The following is a 24,613-nucleotide window of genomic DNA, read 5'->3' as shown; positions in this document are numbered from 1 at the left end:
TTAACTCCCGCATTCTGCAGGAGGAATATTCAACTGCCTTAACCTCCATTCCCAATATTCTAAATTCCGAACGAGACTACTGAAATACTAAAAAAAAACTAGTCACCTTACCAATCCGGCGCACAGAACCATTCTTTTGGTTAGAGGAGGAGGATGGGTGGGAGACATGACCCGAGTAGTGTTTCGGGTAAATCAACCACTCAAATATGTAACCTCACTTACCCAGCAGTGCCATGTCTGCTCCTGCTAAGCGTGCGGTCCGCCTATATACCAGGTAAGTTTTTATACTTTAAATTTACCTTCCCATCAGGCCCCTGGTCCTCGCTCTCACTCCTTCCACTGCAATTAATTTGTTTCCCTGTTTTCTCCTTAAGTTTACACACATGCACTGCAAGGGGGCTTATTCAGTAACAGTTATGAAATTCTAGGCAATGTTTTCCTCCTTTACTCTCCTCCTCAGAAGTGGGTTGAAACCATTTGTTTTCTGCACTGTTCAGATCTTTCTGAAGCAGGTGTGCATTTGTTTAAATATAGATAAACAATAATTGAATAATTGTTGAACAGCTCCTCCAGGGATTATGGGAGGAATCTTAAAGAGCGCTGAACAAGAGTGATATGGCAAGAAATATAAAAGTCAGGTGAGCCCTTTCTCGATATCGAGGGCAAGTTGTTGCATTTTCAAACAGAGTCCTGAGCACCATTTATATGCAGTTTCCTGTTCTATCACCCATCACAAGGAAACATCAACAATTCTTGACATGAAAGTCAGTGGATACCTGGTGACTTCAGCTCACTGTTGGACACCCAACAACAATGTCTCAGGGCGTGTTCCAGGACATGCATGGACACTGATATCCAACAACTGCCAGCCTCTCAGAACACTCATTGCATCTCTGACCCACACGGAGGATGCTTCGGCACTTTAAAGCTGCACCTGCAATCTTCTTCCCGACCTTTCCGCCTCCACCTCCTCTCCGGCCTATCACCCTCACCTTAACTTCCTTCCATCTATCACATTCCCAACGCCTCTCCCCCAAGTCCCTCCTCCCTACCTTTTCCAGCAACACATTTTTCTGCACTTCAGTGCAGTCTGGCAGCTCACATTCAATGGCTGCTATGCAGAGACAGGCACCCAGTTTACAGGCTGGATTACGTTGCATCTCCTCAGGACTTCTCACTTTTCTCTCATATCATCCTGCTGAAAACATCTCTGCCTTGCTTTGCCTTACCTTGAAGTGTTGTGCCTTTTTACACATTGGCACTTCAGCCTTTGCCTAACTGTTCACAGTACTGCCAAGTTAATTGTTGTTTAATGCACAAAGAGTTAAGCTGTTCACAGTGCTTGTCAGTTGGGATCAGTTTGGGGGATGGCCACCTTGCTGTATGACACAACGAGACATCGATCTCACACCTATAGGATGTGCTAGTTGCCTGCACATCAAACACACTGTGCTATTCTTTCAACAAAATGGCAGTTTTTCAAATAATCTACGGGCTAGTTCTCTGTCAAGTCAAAGGGCCTGCTGTGACTCAATGGTGGAGTATGCACAAATCCAGAGGTTTGGCTACCATCAGTCATCTGCTTGGGGTAGTCATGGTCAGGGAACACATCTGTTGACAGTCTGGAGAGTAAGCAATGGCCAGTCCTGGAGAACCATCACAAGTAGTCAGGGAGAGGAGTTGGGGGAGTTGGTGTGCTGCAGGGACATCAGTCAGAGGGGACAAAGTGCAGTGATTTATAAAATAATGAGGAGAATAGATAAGGGGAATGGCAGGTGTCTTTTCCCTAGGGTGGGGGGATTTTAAGACTGGGGGGAGATTTTTAAGGTGAGAGGAGAAAGATTTAAAAAGACATGAGAAGCAAGTTTTTTACACAGAGAATAGTTTGTGAATTCCATGAGGATAGTGATGGATGTGGATACAATTACAAAATTTAAAGCACATTTAAATGAGTATATGGATAAGAAATGTTTGGAGAGATATGGGCCAAGCACAGGCAGGTGGGACTAGTTTAGTTTGAGATTATCGTCGACATGGATTGGTTGGACCGAAAACCTGTTTCCGTGCTGTATGACTAAGAGAGGGTGGTAGAGTGGCAGGTAAAGCTCTGTAGCATTGGAGCATGCCTGGGGTGTTGGTACCTCATGTTAAAGTGGAGATCCAGAGGATGATGATATATTAATGCACCCCAATAGACCGCTGGCCATTTGCAAGCAAGAATTCCATCTAGTCATTCAGTACCAGGTTGGAAAATGTGATTCTTCCAAACATCAAGAACTTCCCTCTGAAAAACTCATATAATTTTCCAAACGTTTGTGCCATCTTCCCTATTATTCAGGGAGCTTGGATGATTTTGCATAGTTCTCATTTGAGAGAAATTGATCATTTGTTGCTTCTTAACTGAGTATTTAAACAAAAAAATGCTATTGTATTATGGTACGTTAAATTGGTGATAATTTCAATTCACAACTAAGGTAATCAAAAATAAAACATTCAGATTTGATATTCATAGGATTTTTCAACGCACAAGATTTTTGTCATAATAATAGTACCAAAACTTGAAAATTAAAATATTGGATGTGAAACGATTTTGGACGTCCTGAGGATTAAAGCAAGCTTTCATATAAGTAGAGTCATAGAGATGTACAGCATGGAAACAGACCTTTCGGTCAAACTTGCCCACGCCGACCAGATATCCTAACCCAATCCAATCTAGTCCCACCTGCCAGCATCTGGCCCATATTCTTCCAAACCCTTCCTATTCATATACCCATCCAGATGCCTTTTAAATGTTGCAATTGTTCCAGCCTCCACCACTTCCTCTGGCAACTCATTCCATACACGTACCACCCTCTACGTGAAAAAGTTGCCCCTTAGGTCTCTTTTATATCTTTCCCCTCTCACCCTAAACCTATGCCCTCTAGTTCTGGACTCCCCGACGCCAGGGAAAAGACTTTGCCTGTTTATCCTACCCATTCCCCTCATGATTTTATAAACCTCTATAAGGTCACCCCTCAGCCTCCGACACTCCAGGGAAAACAGCCCCAGCCTGTTCAGCTTCTCCCTATAGCTCAAATCCTCGAACCCTGGCAGCATCCTTGTAAATCTTTTCTGACCCCTTTCAAGTTTCGCAACATCTTTCCGATAGGAAAAAGACCAGAACTGCACACAATATTCCAAAAGTGGCCTAACCAATGTCCTGTACAGCCGCAACATGACTTCCCAACTCCTGTATTCAATACTCTGACCAATAAAGGAAAGCATACCAAACACCTTCTTCACTATCATATCTACCTGCGACTCTACTTTCAAGGAGCAATGAACCTGTACTCCAAGGTCTCTTTGTTCAGCAACACTCCCTAGAGCCTTACCATTAAGTGTATAAGTCCTGCTAAGATTTGCTTTCCCAAAATACAGCACCTCGTATTTATCTAAATTAAACTCCATCTGCCACTTCTCAGCTCATTGGTCCATCTGATCAAGATCCCATTGTAATCGGAGGTAAACTTCTTCACTGTCTACTACACCTCCAATTTTGGTGTCATCTGCAAACTTACTAACTATACCTCTTATGCTCACATCCAAATCATTTATATAAATGACGAAAAATATTTCCTACAGGATATGCTGTGAGGGAACAGGAATATGCTAGAATATCATTGACAAACCATAAATGACAAAGATTGCAAACGGAATCATGCAAGCAATACTGTTGATAAGGTTCCAAAACTTAATATGTTTTCAGAAGTCAGCGAAAGTCATGCAGAGAAACATAGTCAAAAACCATTCTTTATTAAATCATTAATGTGCAATTACTCAATTTCAGATTCATCAAAAGCTCAGGCAACACCTCACAGTGCCAGGGACCTCGGTTTGATTCTAGCTTTGGGTGGCTGTGTGGAGTTTGCACATTCTCCCTGTGCCTGTGTGGGTTTCCTCCAGGTGCTCCGGTTTCCTCCCACAATCGACAGATGTGCAGGTGAGATGAATTGGTCATGCTAAATTGCCTATAGTCAGGGGTGAATATGGGGAATGGGTCTGGGTGGGTTACTCTTCGGAGGGTTGGTGTAGACTTGTTGAGCCGAAGGGCCTGTTTCCATACTGTAGGGAATCTAATCTAATCATGTCTGTGTGGTTTTCAGCTAGATACTCTGATTTCCTCCCACAGTCCAAAAATGTGCTGATTGGCTGGATTGGTGATGGTAAGTTGCCTCGCGGTGTCCAATGATGTGCAGCATTGGTGGGTTAGCCAAGATAGTGGGGTTACAGGGGTGGGGGTAAGGATCTGAGTGGGATGCTCTTCAGAGAGTTGATGCAGACACAATGGGCCAAATGGCCTCTTCCTGCACTGTCGGGGGTTTGCGATTCTCAGAGTCCAATTATCAAGTCATGTTTGCACTCTCCCCCTAAAATTCAGTACAGCTCCGTTTATGTATGTTCCTAGGTCAATTCTTACCTTCAGCACATTACTCCATCGCACTGAAATGTTACATAATGGTGGGAGGACAATTTTGTATTATTCAGAATAATTCAGTTACTTCTGCTAAGATCCTTGGAGACTTAATTTCTGAACATTCATATGGATAAAGGTATTCAAGACAATATGTAATTTGAAAACATGGCTAATGAGGATAAGCATTTTATTCTTTTTATATAAGCATGGATGTCTGACAATCAAAGGCATTGTAGTAAATTCAGCAACTCCATACTCTCAGTAGGGAGCTGTGCTTGATGGGAGCATAGGTTAGAGACTGAGCTATTAGTCTTTGACCTGCTAGTTGTATATTCCATTCTTGTTGAACATGACTTCCTTACTGGGTGTACTGTATCACTGAATTTACCATATTGGTTTTCTAGGCAACATCTGAACATAATTAGTGGCTTCCATCCAAATGTTTCTACATTGTTCCCATCTAGTCCTGGCTTATTGCCAGTCGGATAGGACGTCCCCATGGATTATGATGAAGGAACTTGGAATGCTGCTGATATAATTCCAGAGTAGGACTATGTCAGGCTGTTGCTTGACAGATCTGTAGAACTGCTTCCAATTTCGGAACCACTATCCATATTCTTAATGAAAAGGACTTCACAGGGGCAACTGGACTAAGATCACTTGAGTTATGTCCTGATATTACACTTGTCCAACTTTCCAATTATTATTGAAGCACGAATTCATTGATAGAGTCTGAGAGACTCTTTGGACCATCTCAGATTGTTATAGGAATCAGCCATCATTGAGTGGTATTGGTCACTCTCGGTAATGGTACCAATGACCCTTTCTGGGTGCTAACGCACAATTTACCATATGTATGAAAAAAATGCTTTGCAATTATGAACTCCTGACCTCAGCGTTAACTAGTCTAGCATTAATCTCACTACAGTGTCATCACTAAATAGATGAACTTTGAAGGAAAACAAATATCTGGCATTGCTTTTGATTCTTCTAATGTGTCTAAATTATGGTAGGCTGTGATTATACTGTCACCCATACTACCATAGGCAAAATGAACTGATGTATATGCTTATAGAAAGGCTTTTCATACAAAGGACTTCACTGTGCTTTTTAGCTAATCTTTCAAGGATCTTAGCCCCATCTTTGAACATTGTATTCACTGATGCTTTTCCAGTTTTCCATATTGTCAGGTATGTCTGATATGTACTTGGGATCTATTGATCCATTAGGATGTTGTTTTATCCTTCCTTCAATTTAGTGTCAGTAACCACCTCCAATAGGTGCTGCCCACCTCCTAACCTCTCATCCTGGCATTGATGCTGGGATGAACAATCTGCATGCTGCAGCAATTGTACTTAATATGCACAATGAAAGTCCCAAGAAATGTCTTTGAATTTATTGTATATTACTGGATCAGATATGTTGCTGCATGCAGTGTTGTGGATGTGCTGTTTTCTTGTGCCACCTAATGAATAATTTATTTACTATGGAATATGTCCCTGGAACAGACAACAGTTGTTAAGTGAATATTAATCTGAGAACAATGCAATACCTATTATTTAATCAGTGAACTTTATGCATTAGAATGTGCTAGCCAGTTTCAGACTGAAGGTTTGAAGTGCAGATCAGAAGCAGTCAGCATTTGAAAATGTTTTTGTATCTGGAATGAAATGCTGTCTCTGGATTGTGATGTTTATAAACTGATGCATCATTTTTATTACTAGGATATTTACTTTGGCATTACTCAGAGTTTCCATCCTTGGTCGCTACTTTCTGTTCCATGTATTTCCTTCCTGTACAGTTGTAATTTAGGAGTATTTTATGAGTATGAAATTTAAACCAAACAGGTGTGGATATGTAGTATTTCAAGTATTATAGTACAATGCTGAAGTCTGATGAAAGATACAGACTAGGTACAATGGACAACATATTAACTCCTTTAAAACCCACTCCATTACATTTTTTGAGCCTCAAATACACTGTAGACACTGCCTTGTCAAGTGCAATTAAGAAGGGCAATAAATACTGGCCATGCCAGCAAAGCCTATATCCCATAAATCAATAATAAAACAAAATGGACTGGGAGAATTGCAACATCATAGGAGAAACATTGCTGGGATACCTACTTTTTGTATAGTGGAGCAGCAAATGGCCAGTTTCCAATGGGGTCAGCAGTAGAGATGAGTCTGACCATTCAATGCAACTACATTCATGAATATGTCACGAGATTGATAATGTAACTTTTGCCTCCATCAGGTTATTTTGCCTAATGCTTATTTTATCTTCCATTACATAAGAAACTTTGTATATCTTTTGCAGTATTGAAGAGCCTAACAGACATTTATGACAGTCAGCTGTTATACAGAAACGTTAGATTACAATTGGGCAGCATATTTTGAATTGCATTTCATACTTCAAATGATCCTGAGGTAAAATGGAGTGTGAGATCTTTCTATCCTCAGGTCACATGCTGTGATAGGGTGATGATCTCATAAACATGTCTTTTAAAGGTATACTAAAAATGGGACATAACAGAAAAATACAGTTCATACAAAGATAAAAAGTTATTTCAAGCAGCTATACCTGATTTACGTAGGCATGGGTTGTGACAGTGAGAAATATCAACATTTCAATGGTCAAGTAACATTTTGGAGATTTGATTTTTTCCCCTGATCTGGTGATTTTACACTCATCTGGAAAGTTACGCTTGGTTCTCTGTTACACTTGTCTGATAACATGGTGTCTTGCTGCTGGTTGATGTCTCTCAACATCACTGTACAATCATCTTTGTTGGCATGCTCCTTGTCATACTCTTTGTCACAATTGGGTGTCGCACATTGTTCTGGCCAGGTTCCTTTCCCTTCAGAATAGAACACCATGATCAGCCATAACTTTGTATGATCTGCTCTAGCTACATATTCTAGAAACCCTTGCTGACATCCATGTATTTGTATTCACATTTCTATTTCACTGTCTCTGCCCTACACACAGTTTTGTTAGCACTCTACTGCTCAATCACCCTTTATCTCTTTTATTCTCCTCTATTATTGAAGAACATCTGAAGTCTTAGAATAGTTAGAAAGTGGTTGTTGGGGCAAGTTTGTTTGCCCACATACTTTCTGAGCACAAGTTGTACCACCAATGGTAACTCCTTCTCCATTGCTGTTGTATGAAAGATTTAATACAAAAATCTTGTTTTGTTGCTTAAGACTTTATGGTCATTGATTTGATAGCACATTGATTTGATATTCTGCTATACTGTTAGAGTGTAAATGGTGGGGTGACAATGTAATATGTATCCATCCCATTTAGTGAGCATGTTTTGAAATGGTTTGCCAGTATCTTTTTTGAGAAGGCATTGGAGTAGTAGCGATATCAGTGGACTAGAATTCCAGGACAGCAGATGATTATTCTGGAGACATGGGTCTGAATCTTACCATGGCAGATGGTGAAATTCAAATTCAATAAAATTTGGATTTTAAATCAGTGATAATGTAACCACTTCAAATATCTAAGACACTTCTGGTTCTTTAGAAAAGGAAATCTGCCAAAAAAACTGCAGATGTTGGAATCCAAAGTAGACAGTTAGGAAGCTGGAAGAACACAGCAAGCCAAGCAACATCAGGAGATGCAAAAGTCGATGTTTCAGGTGTAACTCTTCTTCAGGACAGGGGGTCGGTGTGGGGGGGAGGGGGGGAGCTGCAGGTAAAGGGGGAGACGGGGACAGGGTGGTGAAGTGGGGATAGGTGAAGACTGGTAAGTGTGGTCAAAGAGCTGTAGGGCTGAGGAGGTCATGGTGTTGTGGCAGTGAGAAAGGAACTCAATGAGTGCACATCTGAGGAAGGCAGAAAACTTCTTCAAATGGGCATCCATGTTAGCCCTCTGGCATCCATGAATCTTCCTCAATATTGTTGGATCTTATACTTCTTTTGTCCCATTTACTAACGTATCAGATCGAAAATGCTACTCCTCAAACAACAGAATCAACTATTTGAAAATGTATCGTAACTGTGGTCCCATCCTCTCAGTCTGCCAACATCTCCCCTATCTTCCTCTGTCTGGGCCAGCTGATTAAAAAGCAGAAAGAATGGACCAGTACTTTTTCACACAACCTCTCACATAGCAGGGATTGGGTCACTATTGGTTAGACCACACCCTTCAGTAGAAAACAAATTGGAGATATTTTAAAGGGGCCACACAGCTATCACAGACCAGTCTGAGTTCCACAGCAGCCATTGCTACTGCTTGTGATGCCAAAATCTCAACTTGCTATTAAGAATTTGATAAGCACTGGAATAGATCCAAAACAATATCTTGCACTCTGTGTAATCTATTCATCAGCCTGGTATCTGGCTTATTGGCAGATCAATATTTCAACAGTGAACATCTTGTCAGGTAAATATGGGTGAAACTGCACAATGCCAAAAACCAGAGCTGATACCTCATGGTCAATATGGAATTACTGACTCATGCAGATAATGGGTCATTTGAACCAAATGCAATTTTTGTTTTTGACTGACAAATAACATATGCCTGGGCCTTTTTGCAATGCACCCACTCAAATAATCATGTCTTTCTTGGGATGGTAGTGTTGCAGAACACAGTACAGACAGAACCTGCTTGAGAGAATCAAAGGCATATTGGTGGTTGCCTTGCCATGTATAGGGATGTCCTTCTTCACCAAGCCTCTCAGTTCCTTGTCTACGTTGTTAGAAATATATAGTGTGAGGACCTTTAAAAATCTGAGGCAACACTGCAGGTGTTGATTTTTCCTGGATCAGAGCAGAGTCAGTACTGGAGCAAAAGAGATTTGTCTCGCTGCTGTTGACCTGACACCATGTGCTGATAAATAATAATCCTTGCCATTGGGCTACTGACATCAAAAGATGAAAGTTGTGGTCATGCTTTGTTTTTGTCTTACCCATGACATTGGTATTATTGACTGTGCAAATAGAGCAAATAATCCTATTCATGTGCCTTTGGAATATGTCTTCAATAAATGAAAGCCCAGTTGTCAGAAGCGGTACCAATTAAATTTGTCTTAGATGTGTCTTAAATGCCTCTTGAGAGGTTCCTACCAAATGGACAGTCCAATATCCATTCTTCAGACCTAACTTAGAAAAGAATTTTCTCTGGAAAATGTAATGTTTCATTTTTCTAATTTGGGCCTTTTGCTTAGACATTTTTTCAGTGATATATTGAAGTGTCTTGGATCTATGTATACGCTCCTTTGTGGGCCATTGATGAAACTGCTAGCAGAATGGATCAGTGCTTTTGCACCCTCCAATAGGAAAAAAAGGAAATATTTTAAAGGGGCTGTGCTCCATCTTTGATTACCCAGAATGCTGATCTGTTTGAAGTTTTTCCTGAATGAGCATGCTACACCACCTTGGTGGATCGATAAATGGGGTTGCAACGTCCTTAAGATGTAAAACTGCATCACCCTTAAAATTGCTGATCACGCTATATCAGTCTATGCACAAGTGTTCGAGATTGTTAACTGATTTGATTGCAACACTCCTGGTTTATTCTATGATGGTTGGTGTGGTTTAAATCTCATCACTTTTGACTGCACCGAGACATGGGCAGACTGTTAGTCCTGCCACTGCTGGATTACTGGTATCTACCAGGTAAAAGGTTTCTGGAAGCTATGTTGGGCTTACATATTGGTTCTGGAGTGTGATTTTATCAACACACAGAATTGGTGACCCATTATATGCTGTGAGACATAAGCTGTACCATAGCAATGTTTAAAAGGCATCTTGACAGGTATATGAATAGGTAGGAATCAGAAGACGTGGACCGCGAAGAGGCAAAACATTTTTAATTTGGAAAGGCATCACGTGTTGGCACAGTCCTGGTAGACTGAAGGGCCTGTTCCTATACTGTACTGTTCTTTGTATAATCGCTGTACTGCTAGGAATGTAGTTCCATCATGACCATAACACTGGACGAGTAATCCAGAAGCCGAGACTAATGTCCTGGGGCTTGGGCAGAGTCATTGTTTCACATGCCACTTTGCCACCTGGTAGAGCCTATATTCAATTATTAAATCTGGAGTTGAAATCTCTTTAATAATGTTGTCACAAAACTGGCTTGCTTGTCATAAAAATTCATCTGGATTGCTAAAATTTATCAATTTTACCTGGTCTTCTCTACATTTGGCTCCAAATCCACAATAATATGGATTCCTTCAAAGTTCCTTCAAAGGCATGGTAAGTTGACAACAATTCGAAATGGGTAACAGATGCAGCCTTACCAGCAATGCCCACATCCCATGAAAGAAGAAAGAAAAACAGGAGTTCTGACATACCCTATTCTTTACTGTCAAGATGTAGATGCTGACAAGAAATAGGGTCTTCTGGAGTTTCTCAGCCAGGTCACAGCTTCCACCATCTTTCTTTTATTTGGCCAGTTGCAAAAGGGATGAGTGATCACTTTACAAAGTACGTTTTGAGGGACCTGGTAGAACTTAAGAAACTATTGCTGTTGCACCTTTTTGTTCCTCTTCCACATTGTGTGCCTAAAATATACAGTTGGCGACCATGAATGCCAATACAAAATATGTGACTGTAATTTTGCGCCAGTGCCAAATTTTATTGTTTCAATGTTTACCTTCACTAGCAATAAGCTACAGGCATAAGTATTGCTGCAGTAATCTACGTACATTTCAAGAATAATTATTATGGAAAGTTAGGGTCATTAATCAATATCTCTATTTATGATGAGTCATCAGATGGAACCGTGCTCTAAATTATTTGCTGAACTCTCAAAGATGCTTGCTTTATTAACACCAAGCCTAGTCTACCTGGAATCTCCAACCAAAGGTTATTAATATTAATCATGACTAAGAATGACCCTTTATAATATTATACTATATTTTAAAAAGTTAAAAAATATATGACATATATTTGCCTGTATGTGAATAGAAAATAAAAATTCAGTAAAGATTCTCTAATATAATCTTCCCTTCAGGGATAAAACGGAGTGCTCTCTGAACAGAAAATATCTTCACCATCTGTTGCCGGATTGTAATCCCATACTGTATAGTGTAACAATCAAATTAAGCTCTCAGCAATGGATACAACTGTACAAAAATTAAGGTAGATCAGGCTATGGGCTTAACTTCCACAAGAGACCTCCAGTATGCCAGATCTTCTGAGAACTAATCCATAAACTTTGTAAAATGGTGAAAGTAACATTTATTTCGTTAGTTTGATGTTTCCAATTTTCTTTTGCTGACCTGTCGAGAAATCCCTCTTAGAAACTCATCTCCATGTCTGTATCATTGCTGTCTGCGTGACCATGCCTCCATCCTTGTTACTATCCCTATGTGAGAACCATAAATCAAAAACCATCTATTTAATAAATAACACCCCCACACAAAGAAGAAATTATTAACACTATTTCACTTTCTGTAATTTTGCCTGCAATGTGTGAAATAGTAAATGTAAATTAAACAAGCTTACCAGACCAATTGTGTTTCACTTGAGAGGATGAATTTCAATTTAAGGTATCTCTCACAAGAGTATAAGCATTTACCTTCTGTCTGCACGTTATTATGAAGCTGCACGGTTCTGTGACATGATAGCAACATTTAGGAGGTATTTAGATGGACAGAATAGAGAGATATGGATAATGCACAGGCAGATGGGATTAGTTAGAATGGCATCATGATTGGCACAGATATAAAGGGCCGAAGTGCCTGTTCCTGTGCTATACTTTTCTATGTTTTCTATGTTGTTTATTTGTGCAGGGTAGACCAGGAGCATTATCCAACAACAGATTTCTCTGCCATGTTTTACCAATATGATTATTGTTGGTAAGGCACACTGCTATGAACCTTTCCTCCCTTGGATCAGAATAGCCTTGATGATGTAGCCTGCTAGTGTTCCCCTATAAACTACCAACTAATAACACCCCAGTTTATGGTTTGGCTATTTGTTACAATACATCTCCTTCTATAGCACCTCTGCATTATTTACACATTTTTAAAAAAGTTTCGGACCTTTTTAAATGACCTTTCACACAGCCTTCAAGATTTTTTTTATTTCTGTTGGACAGAAAATGACCTTTTCCTGACAGAGAATTGCTTCTTTTCCTCAAAACATTCTGTGTGTTTCCTATTTCTGTCTCTATTTACCTTCTCTTTGTGTCTGCTTGTATGTGATTCAGCTTTTCTGCTTATAGCTTTCCTTTGTGTATGCTAGTCACATAGCTTCCATCTCTTAATTATTTTACTGGTTTTGCTGCTTCCAAGATAAGAGATGCCAGTTCACATGGCTGACGTTTTTAGTACCCAAGAGAATTACATTTGATCTCTTTCTAAACTCTTAAAAGTGTTTTTCAAACATTCTTAAAATGAATTAGGTTCTCTAGACCTTTTAAGAAAATTACAAATATTTCTCACTGCACTGCACTCCCAGTCAAAGGTCATCTACACATTATGTACATACTATAAAAATAAAAGTGAAACATTTTAGTTAATAGACAGAATCTATGTTGAACACAGCAATCAAAAAGTGTGGCACTAGAAAAGCATAGCAGGTTAGGCCGCATCTGAGGAACAGGAAACGTCTACTCTCCTGCTCTCGGATGCTGCCTGACCTGCTGTGACTTTCCAGCACCACACTTTTTGACTCTGACTCTCTAGCATCTGCAGTGCTCACTTTCCCCTCGTCATTTGAATACAGCATCCAAACAAAAGTCAGAGGACTCACTAAGAAAATGCAGCTTCATAAATTAGTTGTTGCCGTATAAACATACATTAAAATATTACTTTAATTGCACAGTATTGAATACACTATTACCTGCCACGTCATCTACTTGTTCTAAAAGCTACATGCATTCAGACAGAGCTTTTAGTTTTATCCTTTCATTATTCTTGTAACCTCTAGCCTTATATGTTGATATGTACTCCCTATACATTCCTGCCATAGTTTGTTTATCATTTCCCATATTAATACCTTTCTCTCTTAACTTGTTTCTACTCTTTGATTTACTACAGATTCCCAATCTTAGAGATAACTCCAGATGCTGATTATCCAAAGGGATCTTTGCATTTGAATCATGTCCAAAAATTCTCTGGCCTCCAACAGTCAGGGCCTTCAGCTGTTACAGTATCCATCTGCTTCTCTATCTGCTCTGTTTGTCAAGTTGTGACTCCAACATGATCACATATTCACTGAGGTGATGTTCCTGCATTGGTGGAAAGTGGAGGGGAAAAGTGTGATGTGTGCCCTTTAAGACAGTGATTCTCTCTTCCTCAGAGTTCAGCTGCAGGGTCACACAGTTCAGTCTATGTGTGGAAATTACACAGACACAACAGGAAATGTGATTGTTGTAATTTGAAGGAAATGAGTGACTAATCACTTCTGCACTATACCATTGTTGGAGACTGTAAATACTTTGATGCAGACTACATTAGCCTACATCATTAGCCTACATCAATAATTATGAATATTGACACATTTATCTCCACGATAGAAAGTTCATTCCATGCATTGATTATCAAATCCTTTACATTGCTAACTGTACTAGGATCTGGTCATTGACCTATACAGATCCACAGTTGATTAGATTGTCCTTGTCAGTACAACTTTGGGACTGAGTATCTTGCAGGTTCATGCAACTGAGTGATCACACATAACTACAACTTAAAATTCATCAAGGTGAGCAGTGATTAGAGATCTTTATATCTTAAATACCCCTTTTGTACTTAGAGAAAACAGAAAAGCTGAACTTTGAGAAATGAATCAATCTTGGATAATTTATTTTGGAATAAGGCCTTTAATTTGATAAGCTGTACTGTTCAGTTGTTCTGTGTTTAATTATTGAGTCTACTTACTACTAATGCTCACTGTGCTTGATGAGTTAAACCTGGGAGTCGACTCAGTAAAGAAAACAAATTGTAGAAGTTGCTGGAGGTTAGATCTATGGAACAGATATTTTGAGAGTACTGTGAAAAGAACCTGTTACTCACACTGATACAAGTGTCATCTTTGTACAAGTTTGATGATGCATTGGCTCCTGAGCTTTAAATTTATTTTCTTTGCTCCTCAGATGTGGGTTTCTCTGGCTCTGCCAGCATTTGTTGCCCATCCCCAATTGCCCAGAGAGCAGTTAGGAGTCAGCCAAGACTGACAGATTTCTTTCCATAAAAGGGTATCAGTGAACCAGATGGTTTTCTTTTTACGGCACTTGACAATGGCTACATGGTCACCATTAGGCTAGCTTTTTAATTTGTTTTCTTTTAAACATTCACTTCAAATTTCACCAACTGTAGTGTGAGGTTTGAACCCATGCCCCAGAGCATTAACCAAGGATCTAGGTGCTTTATCCGGTGATATTACCACTATGCCATCACTTCCCCTACCTACCTTTCCCCATTACCTCACCCTCATTGAGAGACATTGCTTGTTTCTCTCATAAAAGCCAAATTATTGCAATGATTCTGTGATACTCACCCGAGCAGCTTGGATGAGCTCATTGACTCACCTTTGGTACTGCACCAAACATACCTGTGAACTTCACAGCTGCTAATTTGAAATAAAACTAAGAACTGCCACTAATTTCTCGTGCAATCTTTATCCTTGATCAAGTGGCAGACTCTCCTGATGCCATCAGTGGGAAGAAATATCTCCTGTCATTCCACGGCAGCCTGTTAGAGAATCTGCAGGGAGGAATGACTGAGCCATGGGGCCAGTCCGAGTCTGTTCAGATACATAAGCCGGACAGATGCTCCCCAATTGAGGCTGACCACAGGTCAGATATGGAGGAACTGGAAATCAGGTTGATGGTCTTGAGATTCATTGACAGAAGCGAAGGCTGAGTCTGGAGATATCGTCAAGAATTGGATTTTACTCTGTCTTTGCAACATTGAAGTTACTGATTTGTTGTCAGTGGCTGTATATCTGAATATCACTTAAAAATGGTGCCCGGATCACTGAGCCCATCAACTGACAACTGGTTTGGAGACTTTCTCCAATAACTGCACATTACTTCCACATATGTTGGTCAGGTTTTACATAATTATGGTCGTCTAACCTTCTCAGGATGAACAGAAATGTTGCCAATGTCTGTGTCTGCTGTTGGAACCCAGTCAGGTGTAACTAAATGTTGCACCCTGTTTCAAATGCCTTATTAGCAGTTGAATTTTTTTGGACCAACCATATTTGTATAATCATGGGAGTCATATAACAGCAAAGTTTACATGCATAATTCTCTATTTATTAGATATTATATTTATTAATGGGATGGAAGCATTGCTGGCTAGGCCAGCGCTTGTTGTCCAACACTAATTGTTCTTGAGTTCAATTAAGAGTCAATCACACTGCTGTGGGTCTGGACGAACATGCAGGCTAGACCAGATATTCATTGCAGATTTAGTTTCCTGAAGCCATTATTGAACCACACGAGTTATCACCATCATTACTAAGACCATTTTTAAATTCTAAGTTTATTAGTTAATCTTATATCCATCAACTGCCAGGGTAGGACATGAACCCATGACCCTAAAGCATCTGCCTGGGCCCCTAGATTAAAATATTAGCACTATACTATGAGCATTCTTGTTAATCTAATCATTAGATAGTTGGCTGTATAGCCTTCCATGCCTACGAGTTTACACCTGACTCTGCTTTGCAGAGCAGCCCATTAAAGACCCTCCCAGTTGGTGAGTTGCTGGTCTTTTCAGCTTGCTGATAACTTAAAATGAGCTTGATTGAAAACCAATCCGGCCCTCAATAATATCATTTGTTGGGATCAGTGAATATTACACCAACTACACAACCAGCCAATTTATGACTGAGTGGGCAGAACCAGGTTATTGCAGCATTATTAACTGGGGCTAGAACAACCAAGCTATTCACCGATGCCTTTGTTTTCTGTTCATAGAAGTAGTTGGATGCTGTGAATTAGGCTTATTTGGATTACAAGTTGTGCTGTACGATTTATTAGAGATCATGTTCTATGCTCTCTCCTATCTCTTTCAGAGGATAGAAATATAGCAAATGTAAACATCTGTACAGGAAGCACAGAATACCTCAGGGACAGTCCTTCAGATATCCTTAAAACTTCCACACAGAACACTCTTAAGCTTTCAATGTTCTGCACTGCATGTTGCTAGGGTACTTCATTTGTAGCAGATATGTCTCTTAATGCTGACTTTGTTTTGAAACTGCACCACAAATATGAACGATTTACAAGATGCATTGCAACTACTCAATAAGGCCCCTCTGACAGCATCTTCCAAACTCATAACCTCTACCACCTCGAAGAAGAGCAGAAGATACAAGAGGACAATGCCAATTGCTAGTTTCCCAAGCACAGAGCTTCCTGACTTTAAACTATATAATTGTTCCTTCAAAGTTAAAAATCACCCAACAACAGGTTATAGTTCAACAGGTTTATTTGGAAGCACTAACTTTTGTAGCGCTTCCCCTTCATCAGGTGGTTGTTCCTTCACTGTCACTAGGTCAAGATACTGGAACTTCCATTGTTTCTGCACTTAGGGTGAACCTACAGAAAATACATTGCAGTGGTTCACAAAGGCAGCTCACTAGCACTTTCTCCAGCGCAATTAGGGTTGGGTAATAAATACTGGGCTAGCTAGAAATGCTCATAAACAAATAAAAAGAACCCTCCTGTCATGCCTTTCCCACTGTCTTGTGGCGTTTACCAATTGCTCTGAGTAAATAGATTCCAGCAATGAGAGAAGCCCTTCTATTTCTCAGAAGTTACAGTTTCCATAACTTATCATGATCCATACTGGGGAACCATAAGTCAAAGCAACCAAACAACCTCCAAATGAAAAAATAAACAAACAAGATTTCATTTTTTGTAACTTTAATTTGACACTAACCAGGACTAAAACAAATTTAACATAAATTAACAAACAAATTACAGTTGGTACAAACTATAAATTACAGATAATAACAGCTATTAGCTGGCTGCCTCACAGGTTTATAAGCATTTGCATTGCTTTCCATAAACAAGGAACATAAAATACAATCTCACACCTTTTCTAAGTAGGCTTTTGGATCTCTTACTTTTCCCATTTTGATTTGATTCTCAAGTTGCCTACTAGTAGCTGTACTCCTTCTGAGTTTACTGGAGACAGTTGTCATCCAAATAACACACTGTATTATAAAACTCCTTAGTTAGGTTCACTACTTGTCTTGATGGCATAGATTCTCCAGAGACTGCTTTAATAAATCTCAGTCAATGGTTTGGTCAGCTCTAGTACACTGCAGTGGAATTGCCCAAATGACATATTAACATAATGAGGACACTGTACAGCGGTTCATCCCCAAGAAGAGAAAGATTATCCGGGGAGGGATTAGACAGCCATGGCTGACAAAGGAAGTCAGGAAATCTATCAAAGAAAAAAAGAGATCTTATAAAGAGGCCAAGCGCACTGGGAAATCAGAAGATTGGGAAGGCTACAAAAACAAACAGAGGATAACAAAGAGAGAAATAAGGAAAGAGAGGATCAAATATGGAGGTAGGCTAGCCAGTAATATTAGAAATGATAGTAAAAGTTTCTTTCAATATATAAGAAACAAACGACAGGCAAAAGTAGACAATGGGCCACTTCAAACTGATGCTGGAAGCCTAGTGATGGGAGATAAGGAAATAGCAGGAGAACTTAATAAGTACTTTGCATCAGTCTTCACAGTGGAAGACATGAGTAATATCCCAACAATTAAAGGGAGTCAGGGGGCTGAGTTGAGTATGATTGCCATTACAAAAGAGAAAGTGCTAGAAAAGGTAAAAGGTCTTAAAATTGATAAATCTCCTGGCCCCAATGGGCTACATCCTAGAGTTCTGAGGGAGGTGGCTGAGGAAATAGCAGAGGCATTGGTTGAGATCTTTCAAAAGTCACTGGAGTCAGGGAAAGTCCCGGATGATTGGAAGATCGCTGTTGTAACCCCCTTGTTCAAGAAAGGATCAAGATAAAAGATGGAAAATTATAGGCCAATTAGCCGAACCTCGGTTGTTGGTAAAATTCTAGAATCCATCATTAAGGATGAGGTTTCTAAATTCTTGGAAGAGCAGGTTCAGATTAGAACAAGTCAACATGGATTTAGTAAGGGGAGGTTGTGCCTGACAAACCTGTTGGAGTTCTTTGAAGAGGTGACTAGTAGGTTAGACCAGGGAAATCCACTGGGTGTGGTCTACCTAGACTTCCAAAAGGCCTTTGATAAGGTGCCACATGGGAGGCTGCTGAGCAAGGCCCATGGTGTTCGAGGTGAGCTACTGGTATGGATTGAGGATTGGCTGTCTGACAGAAGGCAGAGAGTTGGGATAAAAGGTTCTTTTTCGGAATGGCAGCTGGTGACGAGCAGTGTCCCGCAGGGTTCAGTGTTGGGGCCGCAGCTGTTCACCTTATATATTAATGATCTGGATGAAGGGACTGGGGGCATTCTAGTGAAGTTTGCCAATGATACAAAGTTAGGTGGACAGGCAGGTAGTACTGAGGAAGTGGGGAGGCTGCAGAAAGATCTAGACAGTTTGGAAGAGTGATTCAGGAAATGGCTGATGGAATTCAATGTGAGCAAATGCGAGGTCTTGCACTTTGGTAAAAAGAATACAAGCATGGACTATTTTCTAAACGGTGAGGAAATTCGTAAAGCCAAAGTACAGAGGGATCTGGGAGTGCTAGTTGAGGATTCTCTAAAGGTAAACATGCAGGTTGAGTCCGTGATGAAGAAAGCGAATGCAATGTTGTCAATTATCTCAAGAGGGTTGGAATATAAAAGCACCGTTGTGCTACTGAGACTTTATAAAGCTCTGGTTAGGCCCCATTTGGAGTACTGTGTCCATTTTTGGTCCCCACACCTCAGGAAGGACAGACTGGCACTGGAACGTGTCCAGCGGAGATTCACACAGATGATCCCTGGAATGGTAGGTCTAACATATGAGGAACGGCTGAGGATCCTGGGATTGTATTCATTGGAGTTTAGAAGATTAAGGGGAGATCTAATAGAAACTTACAAGATAATACATGGCTTGGAGAGGGTGGATGCTAGGAAATTGTTTCCGTTAGGCGAGGAGACTAGGACCCGTGGACACAGCCTTAGAATTAGAGGGAGTAAATTCAGAACAGAAATGCAGAGACATTTCTTCAGCCAGAGAGTGGTGGGCCTGTGGAATTCATTGCCGCAGAGTGCAGTGGAGGCTGGGACGCTAAATGTCTTCAAGGCAGAAATTGATAAATTCTTGATGTCACGGGGAATTAAGGGCTACGGGGAGAATGCGGGTAAGTGGAGTTGAAATACCCATCAGCCATGATTGAATGGCGGAGTGGACTTGATGGGCCGAATGGCCTTACTTCCGCTCCTATGTCTTATGGTCTTATGGTCTTATATGAATTAGGAGAGAAGTAGAGTATTTGCCCCTTCAAGCCTGCTCTGCCATTCAATCAGATTATGCTTGGTCTGTTTCTGTTTATTCCCGATAATCTTCGATTCCATTATACTGCAAAACATAAGATCAGAAGTAGACCATGCAGCCCATCAAATCTGCTCTACCATTCAGTGAGATTATGGCTGACCTGATAATCCACAATTCCACTTTCTTTTTTCTGTATAATCTTTGAGCTCCTTGCAGATGAAACATCTGTCAATCTCAGACATTGCATATTTTCATAGATCCTTGAAGGGCTATAAGACTGTTAGTTCTGACTAATGTATTATACCACTGATCTTTGCCACATTGTATTTTTTAAATTTCAATTTAATACTATTGGTAACTTGCTTGACTAACTATGAGTGGTCTATTGCCTCCCTAGAATCCTACTTTCTCACTGGGATGTAGCTTTGCTGTGAGCCATGAACTATTGTACATTTTCCTTTGTTCTGCTCAACCCCTTTCCCAGTCCACTCAAGCTGATTCCGCCCCCATCCCTATTTAATTATCCTTATTTAAGTTTAACATAATTGTTTCCAACCCAAGTTTCTCACTTTCAAACTGAATGCTAAATTCTGTGTTATGATCAATGACATTGGTGGATATTTAACTCTGAGGTCATTTATGAAATCTACCTCAATACCAGTTCCCAAATAGCCTGATCGCTATTCGTATCCACAACATATTGTCCTGTTTGCACTCTGTGAATACTTTCTCTATCGATTTGATTTCCCAAACTACTTGAAGCTGTATGATAAATGTACTTTCTTTTTTTAAATGCCCTCATTTTTCTCTTGATTTATTCTCTGTCTTACAGTGTAACTATATACTGTGGTAAAGATTAGTTAAACCTCTACCCATGTTCTCCTCTGCAATGAATTCTCACTTTGAACCCAATTCTCAGCTATATTCACTTGGTCCTTTATCTCACATAGACAATGTATCCACTCACGTTGACCATACTTCTTACTGAGAGTGTATGCAAAGATCTGTTTCTTATAAGGATCTGTTCAGAGTCACTTCTTAGCTCCACTAATCAGCACCTCGTTTAGACAAAGAATGTCAGGTGATTAAATGCCAACTGTCACTATCAGAGACAAAAAAAACTGTTACTATCATCCAACTGTCCCTTTTAAGGTTACTATTTTAAATTACTTGAAGGCTGTTGTCTGAATTTAACTCAAAAACTGAACTTAGAAAGATATACCAGTTGAATTCCTACCCTTGCTGATCAAACTCATCACTGTCCTAAAAGGGTGTCTCCTACGATTAAAACATGACACCTAGTTCAGGACTCACCCACACCCACTTATCCAGTCTTTCCACATCCTGCTTGTCAAGTCATTCAGAATCTTATAAACTTCAACCAACTCACTGCTTGCCCTTCTAAACAGCAGTGAAAACAAGCTCAGCCTGTCCTCACAGGACAACTTGCTAATTCTCAGCATCGACGGAGTAAACTACCTTTGAACCAGCGCTGCTACCACTACCATTACGATGAACGTTAACTCTGCTTTCTTCCCACAGACAGTACCAAACCTGCTGAGTTTTGCCAGTAATTTCTGTTTTAGTTTCAGATTTTAAGCATCCACAGTTCTTTGTTTTATTATGTTTTTTTTACTACCTATCTCTATGTCATAATATTTGCTGTTATATGCTGTTCACTGTTACATTGTTTAACTGTGTTGTAAACAGAGATCCTTATAAATGTCTCCCCTAGACTGTAGCTCCCCTTTTCTCTCTCTTCATGACTTCTGTTTCTGGACTTCATTCCTGTTTCAGTTGAAGGGTTGCCAGGCCACATTGACCAGTACTTCCTTTTATTCAAGGACATCATAATTTATTCCTTTACAGTTCGGGCAAACTTTGAAAATCCTCTCCATGCATCTTTGAAACTAATTACAGATTCACACAGATATTTGTAAAAAAATTACTAATTTTCCTTTTGTCCTGCTTCCATGTCAAAGGTCATTGCATTTTTAGATTTGGTGTCATATTGCAATATAAGCTTATGATTGATATTTATAAAGTGAGGTGTGTAGTTTTTAGGCAATTGACAACCGTGTATCAGATTAAACTCAGTGGGAAAGACGCTTTACGTGTATGTAGGTTACTGGTTCTAAAATGGCTAACTTTTGAAGTTATAAGAGTGAGCAAGAGCATATCTCTCATAAAAATAAAAAATTATTTCAGACCTGCTGTATATTTAGAGACCAACTGTACACTTGTCAACAAGTTAATGCTTCCCACTCGGATGATTCTATAATGTCATCCTTGATGACAATAAAAAAATTATAAAATATGTATATTCTATAATATGTTGTAAATGACAATAATGGGTCAGTTCTATTTAATTTAAAATATTCTGATGTTTTCCCCTGGATAAGCAATAGTGAATTACCAGTGGTGTGACTTTGTCTACCACTGCCTTTTCTAATGTTGGCAGTGATGAGCAGATTAAAATATTTCAGTAATAACCAGCAGTTGTCTGCTATTGTCTTGGCTGGAATAATATTCACTGTTGATGGTTTAGCAGTGGATAGGAATTCTATTGAATGAAGAGTGAAGTGTAACATTTTAAAATAATTATTTACTTCCCCTATCCAAATTCATATTGGATTAAAGCAGTTTCAGATATATGGAGATATATGTAAGTACAATTGGATATTAGTGGCCAGATATGTGACCTGTCACCTGGCACATAAATATAACCAATCAGACAATGCTGCCAATAACAGCACCAAATAAAACCATACGAAATAGGAACAGGAGTAGGCCATTTGGATATAAGCCTGTTCCACCATTCAATAAGATTATAACTGATCTGATGCTCTTCACATCCACTTTCCAGCTCTTTCTCCATAACCCTTGAATCCCCTATTGATCAAGAATCTATCTATTTCAGCCTTATATATATGCACGGACTCTACTCCACAGAACTCTGTGGCAAGGAGTTCCATAGATTCACAGTTCTCTCAGAGAGAAGAAATTTCTCCCCTCTCAAACTTAAATTGGCATTCCTTTATTCTGAGTTTGTGCCCTCTGGTCCTAGACTCTCCCATGAAGGGAAATATCCTCTCAGCATTTACCCTGTAAAGCCCCTTAAGAAACTGACATGTTTCAATGAGACCACTCTCATTCTTCTAAATTCCAGAGAGTAAGAGTCCCAACGTGTTCCACTTTTGATCATAATCCCTCCATACCAGGAATCATTCTCGTGAACTTCTCCGAACTGCCTCCAATGAAATCATATTTTATAACAATAGTAATATATAATAACAAATATATATTTGATAGAGTATGTCTGGCATAGTAAAAACTCTGCTTCACTTAAAATCTCATATTCAGTCTGCACATGCAGTCCACTGGACCTGTTGGATATGTTTGATACAAATGGCCTACTCCTGTTCCTATTTCGTATGGTTTTATTTGGTGCTGTTATTGGCAGCATTGTCTGATTGGTTATATTTATGTGCCAGGTGACAGGTCACATATCTGGCCACTAATATCCAATTGTACTCACATATATCTCCATATATCTGAAACTGCTTTGCTCCAATATGAATTTGGATAGGGGAAGTAAATAATTATTTTAAAATGTTACACTTCACTCTTCATTCAATAGAATTCCTATCCACTGCTCAACCATCAACAGTGAATATTATTCCAGCCAAGACAATAGCAGACAACTGCTGGTTATTACTGAAATATTTTAATCTGCTGATCACTGCCAACATTAGAAAAGGCAGTGGTAGACAAAGTCACACCACTGGTAATTCACTATTGCTTATCCAGGGGAAAACATCAGAATATTTTAAATTAAATAGAACTGACCTATTATGTCATTTACAACATATTACAGAATATACATATTTTATAATTTTTTTTACAGTCATCAAGGTGGATGACATTATAGAATCATCCGAGTGGGAAGCATTAACTTGTTGACAAGCGTACAGTTGGTCTCTAAATATACAACAGGTCTGAAATAAGTTTTTATTAATATAAGGTTGCTTGTTGACCAAGAATTCATTACAACACCATTCATCATTCAGCTAGGGTTAATCAGATACAAACTGCTCATGCATAAGCTTGTCATTTAACACCTCTCACTCAGATATTTAAACCCTGATGACAATTGTAAAACCTTCAGAGAGGGGAATTACAGCAATTATCAGAGTGTGCACACGTGTGTTGAACAAGAACCAGCTGTGTTTATACCATACATATGCTACATAGAGTGGTGGCAGTTTATTTTCAGTGGTTTATCTGTAAGTCAGAACTATTTTTAAACAATAGATAATATCATATCCAAAGTACTTTATCATATAATTCTCAGTTGTGAGAAAGAAGTTGTTCAAATATGAAATTAAATATATTTCACATCAGAGGTCTATATTATGCAGAAGTGAAGACTATAGCAATGACTTCAAAATATTAATAAGGAAGAGCCAATCAATCTTCTCTGAATATACATATCCGTGGCACTACTTTCTGATAGTGATAGAAAATAAAATATATATTTTCAATTTGATATATATATTTCCTGCCTAATTTCATTGTTGGAATAAGATCTGGACACATTTTTAAATTGTATTTGCATTTGTATAGGATAGGTCTCTGGATGCAGATATGAAACTGAAATGTTCCTGTAACTGAAGACAACGTCATCATTTCTCAACTTGAGTGACTGAAGCTGTACACAAATTGAAAATATATACTTTATTTTCTATCACTATCAGAAGTAGT

This window comes from Chiloscyllium punctatum, chromosome 1 (genome assembly GCF_047496795.1).
Source record: "Chiloscyllium punctatum isolate Juve2018m chromosome 1, sChiPun1.3, whole genome shotgun sequence".
NCBI classification, from domain to species: domain Eukaryota; kingdom Metazoa; phylum Chordata; class Chondrichthyes; order Orectolobiformes; family Hemiscylliidae; genus Chiloscyllium; species Chiloscyllium punctatum.
Note: the sequence above shows the minus strand (reverse complement) of the source record.